Consider the following 19474-nt stretch of genomic DNA (forward strand, 5'->3'; position numbering starts at 1 on the left):
TTTAAAGAAAAACTATCAGGGCTATGTAAAGTTCACAGGTTAAGAAGTTATATCTGTTTTTCGAGGATTGTGACTCCAGAACCGTACACTGCGCGTGGCCCGCCACGCACTTGGCCGGTTTTTTAGTCATAATAGCTATCTGCTTGCCAAATTTCAGCCCGATTCGTCCAGTAGTTTGAACTGTGATTTGATAGATCAGTCCGTCAGTCAGTCAGTCAGTCAGTCAGCTTTACCTTTTATATACTTATTTAGATATAGCTCACAAAACCCGCAAGTTAATTTTAGCTTACTTCAAAAACAATGGTTTTTAATGTTATAAAATTAGTTTAATAACATTGAATTAATAACATTAATAACTTTGTTAAAAATACTTGGGAGTTGTATAGTTAATTGATGCTTTTAACATTCATGCTTCTGTGCCACAGTACCTACTTACTGGGAATAGATTCCACCATTTTGCTTTTGCAAAATACGTTACTGTTTTAATACCTACCAACAGAGTTATATCACACTTCAATTATTATTGATTTGATGTTTGTTAGCCTATAGGTATGTTTCAAATATCCTATTTCAGTAGCCAATATGAATATAAACAGAATATGAGTTACAAATATTTAATTTAATGGTTCAGTGCAAACAAACTCAATTTCAGAGGTTTATGAACCCACGTCATACGTTTACGCAGCGTTCTCTACGGAGTATAACGCTCAAAATACTTTTAACTCGCTTTTTTATGACAATATCAAATTCAATTTCTCATTAGTTTTAATAACAGAATTTTTCGTTAAGTAAGTATCAAGGAGTACAAAAGTTAAACGTCATCGTGAAAAGTGAAGATTTCTTTCATGAAGCTAGTTCATGTAAAAAAGCGAACATTCAAGTTTTCGTAGACTATGTTTAAAATATCTGCCTGAAACTTGAACTTAATGAGTATGTAAAATCGTTTCTACATATAATACTACTTACACAAGGAACAACAAGCTTATTTAGGTAGGTACGTACATACGGCACCACCATCACACAGATTCTCAGACTCTACGCGCGTTTTATTTCGAAACTGACACTTCCTCAGGAGATATTGACTCTGTATTTTACATAACAAAGACCATATGTCACATTTGTTTTACTTGGTTTTGCGGAATATCTGAATATTCAAAAAATGAAAAGATGACCGACTGACTGATCCATCAACGCTAACTCAAACCACCGCAATAAGACGGATCGGGCTGATATTTGGCATACAGAATAGCTACAGGCACAGTAGGAATCCGGGATGAAAGGACTTTTGAAAATTCAAGCCACAAGGGGGGGAAATAAGTATGAAATTCTGTCAATTTTTAAGCTAAGTATATCCTTGAACATTGGTATTTAGGTTTTCAGTTAAAAAAGAAAGAATACGTATTTTACGTTTTTCAGAAATTCCATGCCAAGGGAGGGAATGCATTTCAGGATTTTAGGAAATTCCAAGAGGAAGGAAAGAAAATATTTAAAGGAACTTTCACAAACACGGAAAGGTTTATTTAAAAAGTGATGTAGGTTACGGGCCTTTAAATCCACGCTGACGAAGTCGCGTATAAAAGCTAATAGCAAAACACGCCTGTTGTGGCTTTTGTATCATAAAGGTTTTTGAAATCCCATCGGAACTCTTTGACTTTCCGGGATAAAAAGTAGCCCACCCACTCTCCAGGTCTTTAACAACCAACAAACTTTCGCATTTATAATGGTGATTAACGTGAATATAGGTGTTTGGTGTTTAAATTTAAATAAATATATAAATTAGTACCTCTCTTTTCAAGTGTTTCTTTATATAGTTCACTAATGAGCTTCATTATGTTGATCCAGTGCTACGGTGCAAGCTGCAGCAATCTGAAACAAAATAAATGAGATACCTTTGTAATTAGGTATAAAAACGAGACGACGAAAGACGAAACTGTTTTGTATTAATATTACCTACCTACCTTTCAAACTTAAAAAAAACAAGATATGCATAACATTTAAATATGGTTACTTGTATAACCTAACTACATCCAGATAAATGTATGCAGAAGCCATAGACTGATTGGCAGAAGCAAAACCTCATACATCAGACGTCAAAAAGCTCTCCGATATAACCGAATTACTGCTGTACCGATTAGTACTGTTACTTTATGTAACCATAGAAGTTGCGTTATAGTAAGCGTAATAAAGGAATAGCGATATTATCTAAATAATATAAAACGAAAAGGTGACGGACTGACTGATTGATTGACTGACTGAATGACTGACTGATCTATCAACGCACAGCTCAAACTACTGTAGGGATCGGGCTGAAATTTGGCATGCAGATAGCCATTATGACGCACACATCCGCTAAGAAAGGATTTTTAAAAATTCAACCCCTTATTAGAGATTCAATCGTGAAAAATAGGTTTAATTTTTCATCTCACTCGCTCGGAAAGAATCTTTTTGCCCTGTGAAATCTGAGTGAAAAGTGGTAATTTTGCTCGCTAGCGCGCAAAGTACGAGTTGAAACTCGAACGTGACGAACTGTGGTCTATGGTTATTGGTTGCGTACCTACTTAAATTTTTCTTTCTATTAAAATACCACATAATTAAACGTTCAGAAACGCGGTTCGTCCTTACAGTCTTTACTGTTATTATTATTTACTACTTAACTTGTTAATTGACCCGTAGGAACTTTTACTTTAATTAAATTAAAATATGTCTAATTCATTTCTATTTTTATTTAGGTAATTAAATTGACTGACTTGTGGCCTATTAATATAGAAACTTCTTATTGAAACCTTCACGGTACTGGCGCCTCTTGTATCAAACACCTAGCGTTTTCCTCGCTGTAGTGAGATGAAAAGTTGTGTGTTTCGCACGGTTGCAAATTTATTTGCGCTCGAGTCTTTGAATTCCTCGCTACGCTCAGGATTCTATCTTTGAACCCTTCGCTGGCTCGGAATTCAATACAAATTCTCGCGACAAAATAACAAGTTTGCAACCTTGCATAACAAATAACTATTAATGCTAGAGCATTAATAGCGAACAATAGGCTACTTGACTCATATCTAATTTCGTCCAATAAATGATTATTTATTATAGTATTTTGCTTAGGACAACGAAATATATCAATAACAATTATTAAAAACGCAGGATGGATATATAAATCCAATTTAAAAAAATACAGTTTTTATTTTTATTTGAAACTCAGAAAACGCTGTCAGCCATGATGTGACGTCATTAAATATGTAAACAAACAAATGTCATCCCTATTGACTAACGTAGTATCCATATATATAAAATTTCAAGTCCTACTGACTAACTTATATATCAACGCACAGCCTAAACATCTAAACAGCTGGTTCTAGATACATGAAATTTGGTGGGTGTGTTCTTTGTAGGTAAAGATAAGGTATCCACTAGGAAAGGATTTTTTGAAATTCCACCTCTGAGTGGGTTAAATGGGGGTTTGAAATTTATGAAGTCCACGCGGGCGAAGTCACGAGCATAAGCTAGTCTTTATATATTTCTAAAAACTCATAGTAAACGTAAAAAATTATCGTTTTCTCTTGATAAATTGAATAAGTTATTAAGTAAGACTTACAACAAAGTGATCTTTGCAAAAATAAATTTGGGTTGCAGTCGTTAGTGATATAGGATCCCTTTAAGCAAGTCTTCGCGTGTTACGTATATTTATTTCACTGGGCACTCTAATCCACAACTTTCCTGTGGTCTTTATCGATGCGTTTTTACATTCTCGGATGATACAATAACGATAATTACTATATTTTTCATGTAAACTAGTATAGAAGTCATGTTTATTAAACTTTGGGAGGTTATGCTGTTTACAAATACATGACGTCAGAGCACAGATAATCTATCGGCCAAACATGGCCGACAGTGTTTTCACCTGTCTAAGAAAAATATATTTTTAAATTAAAGTTTTACGGTTTTTAGGGCGCAAAAAAATATAGTGTTAATTTTTTTGATCTAATAGGACAAATATAAACCATTTAAGACCTACTTAAAAAAAGTGTCAACTAGCCTATTTTATGTTTCTGAGTAACGCGATTATGATATTAATAGTCCCGCGGTTTTGTAATATAACTGACAATATTTCATAGCTGATATATTTATTAAAAATACAATTTTCAATAAACAAATGCATTTGCTCTTAAAGTGGATCTTATTTCATCGCTATCAAAACTATAAAGTAGACTTTTACCACATCTGAGCAACAAAAATACTATCGTATAATACACTTATTTCACGATCTACGATACGATTTTTTTATCTTTTTAATCGGCTGTATAACTACATATAGTACCTATATTAATATTTAACGCAAGATCAACAATTTCGAAGGTTAGTAGATACTTACTTAGTACGGAAAATGCTAACAGGATGATCAATCGCAAAAGGACTTAGTTTGGTATGGTTGGTTTGTAATTTGCTAACTTCCATGTCAGCAAACACAGAATAAAAGCAATCAAACGAACCGTATAAAGAAAAAAGTATAAAACGATCTTGGCATGCGATGTTATTTGTATTGTACATTTTTAATCCGCGCTGTCGACTCCCGTAGTTACTGACAGCGAACTGCCATTCGGAATGAACTTTGTCAGATAACGTTTTTTTGAAAAACTTTTAACTACTCAGCTACGTATTCAGTACCTATCTACCTTAACTTTATCACAAAAAAATGCTTTATGTCGATAATATTAAAACGCGAATGTTCGGATTATACTCTCGAAGTATACACGGAGCAAAAATCTTAAGTTTTTACTTATTTTTGATAGTAATTAGTTACTTAGATCAGTTTCCGTAAAATCCATTGCAGTTGTCTGGTTATTTTTTTCGCCGGCACATTTATTATTTAAGTACTAGATCATGCTCGCGTCATAGTCCGCGTGGATACAGGTTTAAAAAAAACTACTGGGACTCTTGATTTTGCGTGATAAAAAAGTAGCTTATGTGTTAATTCAGGGTACAAACTATCTTCATTTCAAACAGACAAATCGGTTTATTCATTGTGGCGTGAAGAAGTGACAAACATCCAAACTTTTACATCAAAGGATCAGAATTACTATTTTCATAAAACCACCTCGAAGCAGTTAAAGGAATAAATAAGATAATATTATAAATGTGAAAGTGTGTTTGTATTTGTTTGTTTGCCTTCCTTCACGCCCTAACTAAGCAACCAATCGACTTGATTTTTGGCATAGAGATTGTTTTTTTAAAGAATATTACTTAGCCTTGTTAAATTATGACTTATATTCCCCTTCCGCCTCCAACTAAGCGAAAAGTTTGAACTGCCAAACTTTCGGAATTCAGACCGCTCCTTTACCGTTGAGCTATTGAGCCTCTATAGTTGAAAGGACGGAGAGTAACATAGGATACTTTTATCGCTGAAAATCAAAGAGCTCCCAGGGGATTTTTAAAAACCTAAACGAAATCGCGGGCATCGGCTAGTAAATTAGATAAAAAACTGACTCTACTTTGTTCTGTTCTAAAGTAAAAACTGTGAGTAAAAGTAATTAGATAACAAGATTTGTCCATACTAATATTATAAATGCGAAAGTGTGTATGTCTGTCTGTCTGTCTGCTAGCCTTTCACGGCCCAACCGTTCAACCGATTTTGACGAAATTTGGTACCGGGATTCAAGCTATATCTAGCTTGCATCCCGGGGAAGGACACAGGCTACTTTTTATCCCGGAAAATCAAAGAGTTCCCACGGGATTTTCAAAAATCTAAATTCACTCATATAAAGTCGCGGGCATCATCTAGTTGTTTTATATGAATACTTACTCCGTCTGAACGCCGCTGCCTATAAGCCTAAATACGAGCCTACAGCCGTAAAAATTCATCATATTGCAGCTACACTTTAATGGGCTAGCAATAAACCTAGGTTCACTTAATCGCATAACCGAAGTTGCCAAGTAAAAAATGAAGAACGAAAATGAACTGTAGACTTCCCGTTTTCGCCAAACGTAGCTTGCCAACCAGTTATATAATTTCCTGAATGTCTGAACCTCTTGCAAATGTACTAACTCTTAGTCTTATTCTTGCATATTTACTCACTTTTATATTACACTCTAATTTATCTTGACGTTCTTTTAACCTTTTAAATTATAACTGTACAGGTGAAAGGGCAATACTCTTATCGTAGCTTCATTTCCATACCTATTTACTATGAACAGGGAACGTTCATAGTTTCGTCCAGTCCGTCTGTCCATCTTTCTGTGTGTCACAGCTATTTTTAAATAATCTATAAGACTTGTAAAATTTAAAAGGAACCTATTACCATAGTATACACAGAGGTAGATACTTGAGCACTTATTTGTATTATTTCCGTATGTATTTTTTCTTCCATTGTAATGACCTAATGACCAAGTACTTAAACGAAATGTGTACGCTTTACGCCTAAATAAGCTGATACCTACTGCCCTACTGCCCTATCTTATCTATCTAACTAATCAGTACATCTGAAACTAACTCAGTAATTACCATAAAGTAAAATCAGTGAGAAAAGATGACACAACAAAGTGTTAAGTAGTAGGTGTCTTTGTAATTGTTTTGTCTTGTCCTGTATGATCTTATCGTTGATAATAATAATTATTAGCTTTCGAACATCCATACTAATATTATAAATGCAAAAGTGTGTCTGTCTGTCTGTCTGCTAGCTTTTCACGGCCCAACGGTTTAACCGATTTTGATGAAATTTGGTACAGAGGTAGCTTATATCTCGGGAAAGGCCACAGGCTTTATCCCGGAAAATCAAAGAATTTCCACGGGAATTTTAAAAAACGCAGACGAAGTCGCGGGCATCAGCTAGTATGGAAAAAATCTAGGTTCATAATTTAGGTACACAAATATTTAATAGTTTTACAACATTCATAAACAACCTCCTGAAAACATGGCATCTCATCGAGCCGGCAAACACCACAATGAAAATATGAAAATCCCAAAAACATAAAAGTGAATACGTCGCGTCGCCTCTGTCGTATTTTTCATTACCATTAAGCCAGTTCCAGTTGCAATTTTTAATTGTTCTTTTGAAGACAAAATGGTCGGAAAATCGTATTATAAGCTGAGCTCTCTGAATTGTGATTTCACTAGGGGAATCAAATACTGTAAATAAAAAAATAAAGCAATATTGAAATTTTGACGTTTTAATATTTATTACCAACTAGATGATTCACGCGACTTCGTCGGCGTGGATTTAGGTTTTTAAAAATCCCGCGGGAACTCTTTGATTTTCTGGGATAAAAAGTAGCCTATTTACTTTCCTGGGATGTAAGCTAACTTTGTACCAAATTTCATTAAAACTGTTGGGCCGTGAAAAGTTAGCAGAGATAGATAGACAAACAAGCAGACAGACACACTTAGGCATCTATAATATTAGTAAGTATGGATATTTTATTATCATTGCACTGAAAATGCCATGGAACAGCGGACTCCATAAAGTGCCCCCACTTAATCCATACTTAGTTATTATAAATGCGAATATTTGTCTGTCTGCTAGTTTTTCACAGCCCATCCGTTTAACCGATTTTGACAAAAATTGGCACGGAGATAGCTTGAATCCCGGGGACGGATATAGGCTACTTTTTATCTCGGGAATTTAAAGGGTTCCTAAGGTATTTTAAAGGCCCATCTGTTTAACCAATTTTAACGAAATTTGGTACAGGATAGCTTAGACAGATACTTATCTATTCTATATCCTGGAAAATCAGAGCAATTCCCACGTGATTTTTAAAAACCTGAATCCACGCGAACGAAATCGCGGGCATCACATAGAACGTACATACTTAAATCAATATTATTCACATGCACATAATATTATAGTCAATAGCATTGTTACAAGCAGGGCTAAAAGTCTTACTATGAACACGAGTATATTCTGAACAATAAAGCGGATAATCAGACCGGATGTCTGCTCTCATCCGGTATCCACGTTGTTGGGATCGATACATCCTTAATTTTAATTAAGATCAAAAGATTTATTATTTTCTAGAGCAGTTCTAAAGTAGGTAGGAATATATCACAGAATATAGAATGTTTTCTGAATGAATTCTGTGATATTATCTGAATTTGTGTAGATATAGCTATAGACATGCTTTTCCTGTTATTTCTTTACGCTTATTTAGTTAAAGACATAACAAACAGATATACACTTTCGGATCAATAGTAGTAAGTACTAATACTTACGTACTACTACGTATAAATTGACTACTTGGTAATTGGTAGCTACGGATAAATTGACTTTTTATTCTTGTTGTGATTTACGTTACGATTTTAATTGCTCGTCTCATGTAGGTACAGAAAGATAAATTCCGCCAAAAACATTTCAGGTAAATTTGGTTGCCAAGACTCACAAGTTCATAATTCTTTCACTGTTAAAAAGTTATGAGATCTCTAGTAGAGCCAAGCCCCTAGCTGAGCATCGATTTGTGCTGCCCACGGGGCTTGTCCTAAGTCCAAAGTATATAGCTCTTTTAAGTGCTCTTGACTGTATCACATTTATAATATTAAATAACAAATAACTCTACTTATAAGCCTTGATTCTACAATTCCTACATCTTGGTAAAAAAAGTATGGCTTGGCCGTTTAATGTTCGTGGTATTTTTATCTGATATAACATTTAAGCCCATAAGAATAGTTTGTGCGACAATCAAAAAAGGCCCCACTATACATTTTCGAGATTTCAATATTAAACGGCCAAGCCATACTATTCGTTGAACGTAAAATAGCTTAATGGTAGTAGGTACGGTACAGTTTTACCATTCTAATTTCTACTCTCAAATGTGAGAACAAAACATTATCTGTACCTATTCGACGAACCGACATCATATTTCACTGCGCAAAACTCACTTCTAGACTGTCAGTGCAGTGTCTGATCTGATAACACATTGAAAAATAGACAAAACACAGTTTTTACCGCTTTTACCGATCACCATTTGTCATAAAAGTGTTTATCGTTTGATATTGATTTATTTCCACATCTCAGGCATTGATTCATGAAGCTACCGTCCAACTCCAAATTCAAATGATTGATTATATCGCTATAAAATTCATGACCAAGAGACTACCAAGTGTAAAGATACAACAAATTCTTCAGAAGAATCCTAACGTTTGCAGACCTTGAGCCGCATCCGCTAAGTTACTTTGAATGGTTTTTCGAGCCGGATCTTATAAATTCCTTTATATCTAAGTTAAACTGGAACGATTTAAAATAAAAATTGAAAAAAGTTTAATTGCGTACCTAATCCAACTCGGAAGGCGTTCAAGAAACTCCGTAACAACTTTTCGTCAAAATCTCTGTGTCAACTGTGCCCCCATGAAAACCAAGTCTTGGATTTTAAGGAAAATGAAGTATAAGTTGACAACATAACCGCGTTTCTCCTAAATGAAAAAAATCTGTCCTCCGTTCCTTTTAAGTAATAATCTCTATATCGAGTCGGAGCTAAGTCATTAAGTTACGGAAAATGGATAAAGCAATGGATTTGCAAATAAGATTACTTTTTAACACTTCTAACTGTAATATGGCATTATAGTAATTGATGTCAATATAGTTAGGTAATATTTTTATGTTGAGCTCATATCTGACTGTTACCTTTTCATTGTCCATCCGCTTAACCGATTTTGCAGAGATTTGATACAACTAGCGTTGGAATTCAATGGAATCAAAAATATAAGCACATCTGACGTATAGGCATACCTACTATATACTGTTTTGCTATTGATGATGTGTCGATTTACACAAACATTGTGCGTATACTCTTCAAATTAACGTCTACATAAAGAAATATTTATTTCCCATGCAATTTAAGTTTATAACACATTGATAAACTAAACGCTAGTCGAACAAACTTACCTTCCGGTTGACGCCCCATGACACGGGAAAATCCAAAAACACGATTTGAGTTACAAGTTGCGACAACAACGCATGATATTCGTATTATATTTATGTCAAACTATTGCGTTGCACAATTTTTTCCCGTCTTAGTGGGAGGCCTCGGTCTCGCCTAGTTGCTCTAACGCTTACGACGATTTAAAATTCCGGTAGGATGCCGCGTAAAAAGTTAGAAACCGATTGACTTACTTCAAAATGTATGGCAGTTTAATTAAAACTGCAAAGTATATATACCTTCCAAGTTGGTCCACAATCCATCTTAGATCCAGTTACAGATCATAGGCGGTTAAAAAAAACTTATCCATTAAAAAACCCACTTTGGGTTGCACGATGAATGATAGAAAAAGCTTTGATTAAAAATAACTTAATCGCAAGTCTGACATACGACCGAATACTAATCGTAGGTACATGTATAACGCCTTGTCTGATTTTTGACATTTTGTCCATATACGAAGGCGAGGCGCATTCCTTCGTGAAAAAAAGAGATTGATGTTCTTACAGTGCAATTGTCTAGTTTTTATTAGACAAAATATTAATCTTTATAAACAAAGAGACCCCTCTTCTAGCAAGACACAAAATCGTTTTACTTTAGAGACCACCATAAACTATTAACGCGGAACGCGGCTACCTCGTTTGCGTGAAGCACAGTAATCCTTCGTGGGGCTGACTATTTGCTTTTATAGTAAGTATGGTTCCAAAAAAATTTTTAGATTTGCCATCACACAGATAAAAAATTGTGTAAAAATATTCTTATTAAGTTGAGGCTATTAAACAATTGCTGAACTCCTTAATGACAAAGTTGCGTGGAAGCAACCGGCTGAGCTTTCAGTTAACTACAATATGGTATAGTAAATTAATAATTGAGCAACTGCTCGAGTTTTTTGCTAGCTCTCCTCAGTAGAATTTCCTTTCCAAACCGGTGGTAGAGTCACAGACGTAGCATAAGAGACAATAGTAATTGTCCTACATGAAATAAATAAATTTTGATTTTGATACCAAAATATGTCATGAAAGTCACTTAGCTTTAGTAATTTAAGTACTCAGTCGTTAGGATACTAATTATAGTCAATTCGTGAAGATACAAGCACAGGAAACGTGCTAGGGCGGAGGAGTAAAAAAAAAAATAAGGGCCAGTTGCGTGTCCAAACTCATTTCGGTTCGGCAGGACAGGGAAATAGGTCTTTATAGAATTTGCCGTATCACTAAATGTGTGACCTCGAAAGTCAAGAGCCTACTTATTACGGTTGAGTATTTTATTATCGAACCGTCTACAGACTACAACACTTTGTTCCACGCACATGATATTAAGGAAGTAAAAGAAAGTTTCATAAACTTCCTTCACTGTATTTTATATGCTACAAAGGGCTAAGTTTTAGTTAAATGCCACTGGAATGGATCTATCATACATGCACACCCGCATGTCAGCCGCGCTCGCATGCACCAGGTTAGCGTGGGGGCTGTGCGAGTGTGTGCATGGGGCGTTCACTCCCTAATTGTCATTTCAACCTGTCGCGTACTATACCTATCTCTTCGAAAGGTTATAGCAGATGAGTATCGTGTTGGGACTGATTGATTTGGTCTCGATGAGTAGTCGAGTTACAGGCAGTAACCGAGGTCTAATGATAATGGAGCAGGGAGGTGTTCCTATGAACACCTCCCTGCTCCATTATCATATTATGTGCTTTCTATAAAGCGCTCTATTAAAAGTACGTAGAGAGTTAGTAATTAATCGTTGGATTTGCTTCGATGAGTATATGTCAGATAAATACTAATCAAGGTCTGATGTTGGAGTTGTGAGGTGATGGGTAACAGGATAACACGTTTATCAAACGTAGACTTATTTTCAGTTGTCAGGGGTGGTTTTGTTACACTTGTTATTCTAAATAAATAGTATTTTTCCATGTTTAAAATATTTAAGTCTCGCATTTTTCCAATTAGTTTAAGTAAGTACTACTATCTATCTTTTTAACGTTCTAACCTTCACCCTTATTCACCCTGAATAATAATATCGATTCGTCTGTCTTTTCTACGAAGAAATTGCAAGCAAATGAACCTTGTGAATGAAGTTACCGGCCCGTACATTGATTTTTAATTCTAAAAATAGTACTGTGTAGTCTGTTAGGGTGTTGTCGCTTCTTTGCAAGACTGTGTAAAGACGTTTGATATTTTGGTGACTTGGTGACAGGAATCTAACCTCATTGTAGTGGGTAGCACTAAAATTAGAAATTACATAGGTATAATTAGGTACTATAATGGTTTTTGCTTGGAGTTCGCCTTACTGCAGCGACTATGTTACTTGATCACCAACAATTCTATTTATATCTAACTTATTTTACTTATCTATATATATAAAAGGAAAAGGTGACTGACTGACTGACTGATCTATCAACGCACAGCTCAAACTACTTGACGGATCGCGCTGAAATTCGGCATGCAGATAGCTATTATGACGTCGCGTAGGCATCCGCTAAGAAATAATTTTTCAAAATACAACCCCTAAAGGGGTAAAATAGGGTTTTGAAGTTTGTATGAAAGTCAGTCAGTTTTCAAGTTAGAAGTTTGAAGTTTTGTAGTTAATATTTTTGCAATTAGCAGTATGACATATTTTATGTTAAAATCTCATTGTGAAAGATCAACCCTAAAGGTGTAAAATAGGGGTTTAAATTTTGTTCACTCCACGCGGACGAAGTCGCGGGTATAAGCTAGTTTTACTATATATTTTTCTGCGACTCAAGTTGCTTAGACGCAACTGTATGAACTGAGATCACTAAGCGCAGTCATTAATATATCACAAAGCAATCAGTATTATACATTACACAGATGGTACAGTATTATACAGATGGTTTAATTATTACACTGTATTTACACCTAGGTACCTACTTGGCGTTAAAAATCTTGCCTAGGTTGTTTGAATTGAAAAATTCATTGTTTCATCATAATTTTCCAGTCTATTTTTTAAATTCAAGGCGTTTCTAAACATTTCCATTATTTGTAAAATTCTTGGTATAAAAGGCGAAGTAATTCGGTCCATCAGACGATCCCCGGGTTTATGGCAAAATTCTTTGAGTTTTTATTCGAAGTTGGCAGCTTTTCAGATTTAAATTAAGGACGGCAATCTTTTACCAATTTAATTTTGTTCACAGCTCTAAATGACTGAAGATATCTAAAAAAAACAGAAAGAATTTGGTTACGTACACTTAAATTTTATTTTTGACCTTATACAATGTAAGAAACACTGCGCTACATATTATATAGCATATACATTATACAATAGTATGATTATACATATGTACTATGAGTGATAATACTATACCTACTCAACGGTCAACCAAAATACTACACACCTAGTTTCAAAAAGTTTTATATTAGGTACTGATTTCAAAAAAGAGTTGGTCATTAATTCAAGCAGTACTTATTTATATATGTCTTTAATTTTTGTCGATGTCCAAACTTAACTTATCATTGTGTGCATCAGTTTCAATGATTCTTTTTTATAGTTTATGCTTTCCAGGTGGACTTAAAGTAAAAGTTAAAAATACTTTACTGTACACTAAACCAAAACGACAGAAAAATAACAAAGATGTAGAGAAGACTTATACGAAGAAAGAGGTGGTCCTATATTTTGGCGAAGATCTGATGAATATCTTTGGAGATAGATGATGATAGCTAAGAACTCATAATCACTGCAATAGTTTAGTCTATCTGTCCTCTACCTATCCTCATTGCTGGGCTATCCATTCTCTTTTCATCACATAATGGAAGAGGTTTGCTAATAGAACATTAAGCTCGCCTTAGTTTTACACTTAAGCTAAAGCTTACGTTAAGCTTATAATTACTTAAACGAAAACGATGGGAAGTTTTGTGGATGCAAGGATATCGTTAGGCTCACCCTCAGCCGACGCGCCCCTAACCCACTTCTCCGTTGACAGCAGGTCAATGCCGATTACAGCCCTATTTATACACAAATCTTCCGAATTAACGTTGCCTGGGCGAATTCGGATAACGAGATTGTAATAAAATATCACGAATGTGTTTTCTTAGGATATATAGGACCCAATCTGTAAATGAACAATGCAAACTTCGTTACTTTCTTAATAGCTTTAGCTCGGGTTTAATCATTGTATAAACTAGCTAGCCCTAGGCTGTGCTCCGGTGAAATATCTGAATATTATTTCTTAGTAGGGATTCTACGTTATACAGAAACCTACTTGCAAGATACCTAGTTGCTAGGGTCAGTTTGAGCTGTGCTATACTTTGCTATGCCAGTCAGTTTCTCCTTGTATATAATACAAGATAATGCCCACGATTTCGTCCGCGTGAATGTGCCAAGAGAACCCTGTTACTAAGTGTCCGCGCTGTCGGTCCATCCGTCCGCCCGTATGTCTTGTCAGCGAGCTGTATCTCGTGAACCTTAATAGGTAGAGAAATTTCCACGGAATGTATATTTCTGTTTCCGCTATAACGATAAATAATAAAACTTTCAAAATGGCCGCCTTGAATACAAAAAGTTTTTCTTGTACGATGATACGGAACTCTTCGTGTGCGAGTCCGACTCGCTCATGAATAGTTTTTTTAAATATCCCGCGGGAATATTTTGATTTTCTAGGATTAAAGTAGCCTATATGTTTATTCAAAGTTCAGGTCAACCTACAAGCTATCTCCCATTCAAAATTCAGTCATTGTCGCGTGAAGGAGTAGGTAACAAAAATCCCAACTTTCACATTTACAATAGTAGGTAAGAAACGATGTAGTCAAGTCTTTTTATACGTACATAATATAGTTAATAAGACTAAATTGGACTCACTCGTTGATGGTCTTTTATTTAGGGATGATTTATGCTAACACGTGGCGGGCGCAGGCCGTGCCACGGATGCCACACGGTGAAGCATAAACTGCTCCATATAAAATGTTCGTGAAGTTTTGCCCGCCTCATGTTAGCATAAATCATACTTTACTAGTACAAAGTAGACTCGCTCAATTCAAAACATCATCTCAGTGAAACCCATCGCTCGGCCTACTGTATCTCTTCTCAGAATGAGAAACGTTAAAGCCACAGCCCACCACACTGGCCAAGTGCGGATTGACAGACTTCACACACCTTTGAGAACATTATTTTATGGAAAACTCTCAGACATGCAGGTCTCTTCGCGCTGTTTACCATTGAAGCAAGTAATACTTACTTAGTTGCTTAAAACACACATAACTCTGAAAAATTCTAGAGGTCGAGTCGGACTCCGGACTGTGCGACTAGGAGGCCGACGTCTTAACCACTAGGCTATCACCGATCGATTATATCTATGATTCTATGACAGAAATCTATGATTTCCGTATTCTCTTAAATTACTGTCACCATTAATCAGAAACTAATTGAATACAAGCCGAGCGACGTCCATTAGTTTGATTTGCTCTTCACTCACTCCCTAAGGACTTCAATTTTGCAAAATCTCTTCGTCTGTTTGTTTACGTTACGTGCCTACATTTCTATGTATAGACTAGTTGATCTTCCCGGGCTTCGCTCGGGTGGAATTTAGAAAATCAGCGTGGAGGTCGAATTTCCAAAAGTCATCAAACACGTATTCCTTCATTTGTAACCGATAACCCATATGCCAATTTTCATGGAAACAACTTGAAAAACGATGGACTTTCATACAAAGTTGCATCCCCTATTTAACCCTCTTAGGGGTTGAACTTTCAAAAATTCTTTGTTTGGGGGTGCCTACGTTATAAAAGGTGTGTGTGTGTGTGCCCTACTGTGAAAATTTCATCTTTCTATCCCCTGCGGTTTATAGGCTGTGCGTTGATAGATCAATCAGGGCAAGTATTTTTATTTATATAGATTATGCTATATTATTATTATTAGCTATGCACGTGACTTCGTCCTCGTGGACTACATAAATTTCAACTTCAGGAAACATTCACTTATTTTTAAAAAGAAACAAAACTGCATTCAAAAATTTTCTATAATTCGCTTGTCTCATCCAGGAATCGAACCAGTCAAAAATTCAAAAAATTAATACTCGCTATTTTAATCTACTAATCGATACAGTCTAAGAAACATTAGGTCTTACACTCGTTTGTCGCACAAGATATCCATAAAATTTAATATTTTAGTACACAAGTTCTCTAACCAACATTACCTTCAACTGGTTCAGCGTGTTCACTTTCAACAAATAACTCTAACATCCAAAGACATTGTATGAAGTACATAAGCTTGCTAATTATCTCTTACCTTACCTTGTTGAAAACTAAAGTTAAGAAAATCGTTTAATTAGTACCCTTATTATAATTGCGAAAGTGTGCTTGTTTGTTGGTTTGTTGGTTTATTGGTTTGTTGGTTTGTCTTTCAATCACAACGCAACGGTGCAACGGATTGACGTGTTTTTTTGCATGGGTATAGATAAAGACCTGGAGAGTGACATTGTATGCTACTTTTTATCCCGGGAAATCAAACCTAATTTCACGCGTTCCTAATTCCACTAGTGGTAGAATAATTCAATGCACATTTTCTTCTTGTACGAGGCGTTCTGATGAAAAATTTAAAAATGGAACGTTAAACTTTGTTTGCGGTGCGGGACAGTAATTTTGGAACGAACATTTTGAACAGTTTTATCGATTTTGTTTTGTTAAAAATCAGATTCCCGGGTGAGACTAGCGAATTTTAGAAAAACTTTGAATGCAGTTTTGTTTCTATTTGAAAGTAGGTAAAATAGTTCACATAGATATTAACTTGCCACTTCTGCATATAGCCGTTGAAGTCCACTATTCAACACTTCGTATATACACATTCTTAGGGAAAAGCAATTTCCTTTCTCTACGTAGGTATACCTAAGTCAAGAGTCAAGACTCGAGTGTTCTCTCAAATATTTCGTTGTGAACTTTCTTCCGAATGACTGTGGAATTCTTCTCAGTAGCAGAGATAATATATTAATATATTATCTCTGTCAGTAGGTATATTCTTATCCCAATCTCCATCGTATTTCTTTATTGTAAAATAATTTATAGTAATTATTTTGTACCAGGTTTACCTAAGTCACGTATAAGTTAAATCCTATTAGATATTGGTAGGAATACGAAGCTAGCGGTATTCCTAAAATACCGCTTTTTAATACCGCAATAATACCCGATTTTTTTCCTCTTACTTTACATCCAATAGTTAGAGTAAGTATTCGATTAGTCATCGATAAGTCATATTACAGTTTAACAACATCAAAGTAGGTAGATAATAATGTTTTTAATCCCGTACTTCGAGGTTGTTAGTTATCACAACTCTGTAGGGCGATTGTCTAAAACCTGCATCGATCATTATTACAATCTCAATTATTCCGATTGGCTGAATTTGAGTGATTCTTGTTGCAACAATGCATTGTAGCCAATAGTGAGCGAGCGTTAACCAATCAGAGATGATTGCAATCGTGACATTGTAGCTGTCATTCTCCCGCAATCGTATCAGTATCATGCAGCTGGTATCGAGCCGAATTGTATGAGCTTTGCCTATCTGCAGTCTTTGATACATACCCAAATAAAATCATATTATTACCATAGGTATGTTGCCTGTTTATTGTCACAAATTAGCCATTATAAGCTAATGACTATTGGATACCAAGCAAGCCTGCCTGGTGCAATTTATCTACTTACTTTTGCTTTAACATAATTGAGGAAAAATTGATCAATTTTGTTATCATCAAATAACCTCTTCTTAAAGGCAATGGTACTGACACTCGTTGGTATTCTATTCTATTCATTTTCTAGTTTTTTTAAGTGTTAGTATATAGGTGGATATAGTGTATTTCTGAATTTTCTAGATCCGTCTTTGACCTGCTTGCAAAATCTTTGTAGTATGCCAAAAATAAATATTTGTAAAAGTTTAAAAAATTAAAAATTAACCGAGTTAGATTTAATAACGCCCTATTTCTAGAAGTTTTTCATTGTGAATAATTAAAAATAGGTACCTAAGTACACTTATTTTGAATTCCGTGATATCTACTATCTAGGTGAAAGTTGCCAAATCTATTATCTACTTAGTTACGTTAAATTACAAAAGTTAACATCGTAGTCTAAGACTGCCACTAAGACCAAGTAAATGGCACAGATTTGTAGAGGAAAGCAAGACAAAAAAGATTCTAGCGCCAATTAATAACTTCCAATCACCATAAATAGATTCTCATTGTTGGAAAGTAATCAAATTATTGATTTCTGTTCCAACAGTTGGACCACCGAGTAAAACCCCAAATTGTTTCGTTGTGTTTTACATGATAATAATTGTGGTAAAACAAAGTTGTAAGGAGGCACGGATTGCGCGATCAACGAGAAGCTTTGGCTCAGTGCCAGTCGACAATTCAACCTCTCAGTGACGTGGCACGTACCTGCCTACTTGAACTTAATGATGACTGCAAGAAAACCCCTAGTCGGTAGAAACACCCACGCAAAACCATTTATTTAAATAAGAATAGGTGGAAATATAGGTTCTGTTCTGTTCTCAGACTAACGCGTTCTGTTATGTTTTAAATTAAAATTTATGTTGCTATTTCGGTTGAAAAATAGTTTTAGATATTCTTTCACAATGCTTTAGTTTTAGACTTGTTCATGTAAAATGAAGTGTAGTTATGACTTGACAAATGGAAACAAGCAATACGTACAATTTCACTTAAAAATAGGTGATTCATTCAAAAATGTTTTCAGCCCCTAGCACTAAAGTTTGCCAGCTACAGCGTGATGATAAAAATGACTCTGACTGGATGATACTCTTACTCTCTCTATTGGTTAAAAAACATTGTTGTAGCAAGAATACCATAAATTCAGCCAACCACAATGGCCTGAAAGCAGTATGGCTTTTTTATAAAATTTCCCTCCGACACGGTATGAGTGTTGGAATTAAATACCTATAGGTACATAGATGTCGTTTCTTTCAGCTATGTCCCATGCAACTCTGATTAGATTATTTTTTAATTGTAAATCTACATAATAACGATAAGTCGAGGGGACCGAGCCGGGTTCAATCCCGCCTCGCACTTTTTACATTTCGGAGTTATTTACGTTTAAAGCATTTATTACCTAAATATAGCTTGATTTAACGGTAAAGGAAAACATCGTGAGGAAACCTGCATGCCTGAGAGTTCTCCATTATATTTTCAAAGGTGTGTAAAGTCTGCCAATCCGCGCTTTGCAAGCGTGGTAGACTATTGGGCACACCTGAATTTCTGAGAGGAAATTCAAGCTCAGTAGTGAGCAGCGTTGGTGGGATGGAATCATGATGATGATGATGATGATGTCATGCATAAGGTCTTAAAAACATTTTAAAATTCTGCCATGCAATGGGTTGTAACTGGTAACTTGCGTAGTTAGTAAAGTCTCTCATCAGAAATCATAACGACCTTATTGCAAACTATTTTAGTAACCTTAAAGATTTTAAATTGATAAATTTTTGTACTTGGACACGAAATGGCGGCAAGACACAGATTGCAGGATCACCATGTCGGTTTGGCGCAGTGCCAGACCATATAGATTATGGAACAAGTCTCAGTTAGCTCCTAGCATCCAACTTCCCAAGTTCCTGCAGCGTTGCGACACTTGAA

The 19474-nt window shown here is 35.4% G+C and overlaps 2 protein-coding genes across 4 annotated transcripts in view; one reads left to right on the top strand and one right to left on the bottom strand.

Moving 5' to 3' along the window:
* Window positions 1–19474, top strand: part of LOC117996789 (uncharacterized) — a 155759-nt gene that overhangs the window by 89089 nt on the left and 47196 nt on the right. The window lies entirely within an intron of this gene.
* The window catches only part of LOC117997077 (tetraspanin-9-like), a 93133-nt gene that overhangs the window by 62117 nt on the left and 11542 nt on the right, over window positions 1–19474 (bottom strand). Inside the window, exon 2 of one of the 2 annotated variants that reach the window (XM_069498323.1) lies at window positions 1784–1866. The exons of the other annotated variant lie outside the window; for it this stretch is intronic. The gene's annotated coding sequence lies outside the window, so the exon portion shown is untranslated. The remainder of the gene's footprint in view (window positions 1–1783; window positions 1867–19474) is intronic. 2 annotated transcript variants of the gene reach the window in all.

This window comes from Maniola hyperantus, chromosome 4 (genome assembly GCF_902806685.2).
Source record: "Maniola hyperantus chromosome 4, iAphHyp1.2, whole genome shotgun sequence".
Taxonomy (NCBI): domain Eukaryota; kingdom Metazoa; phylum Arthropoda; class Insecta; order Lepidoptera; family Nymphalidae; genus Maniola; species Maniola hyperantus.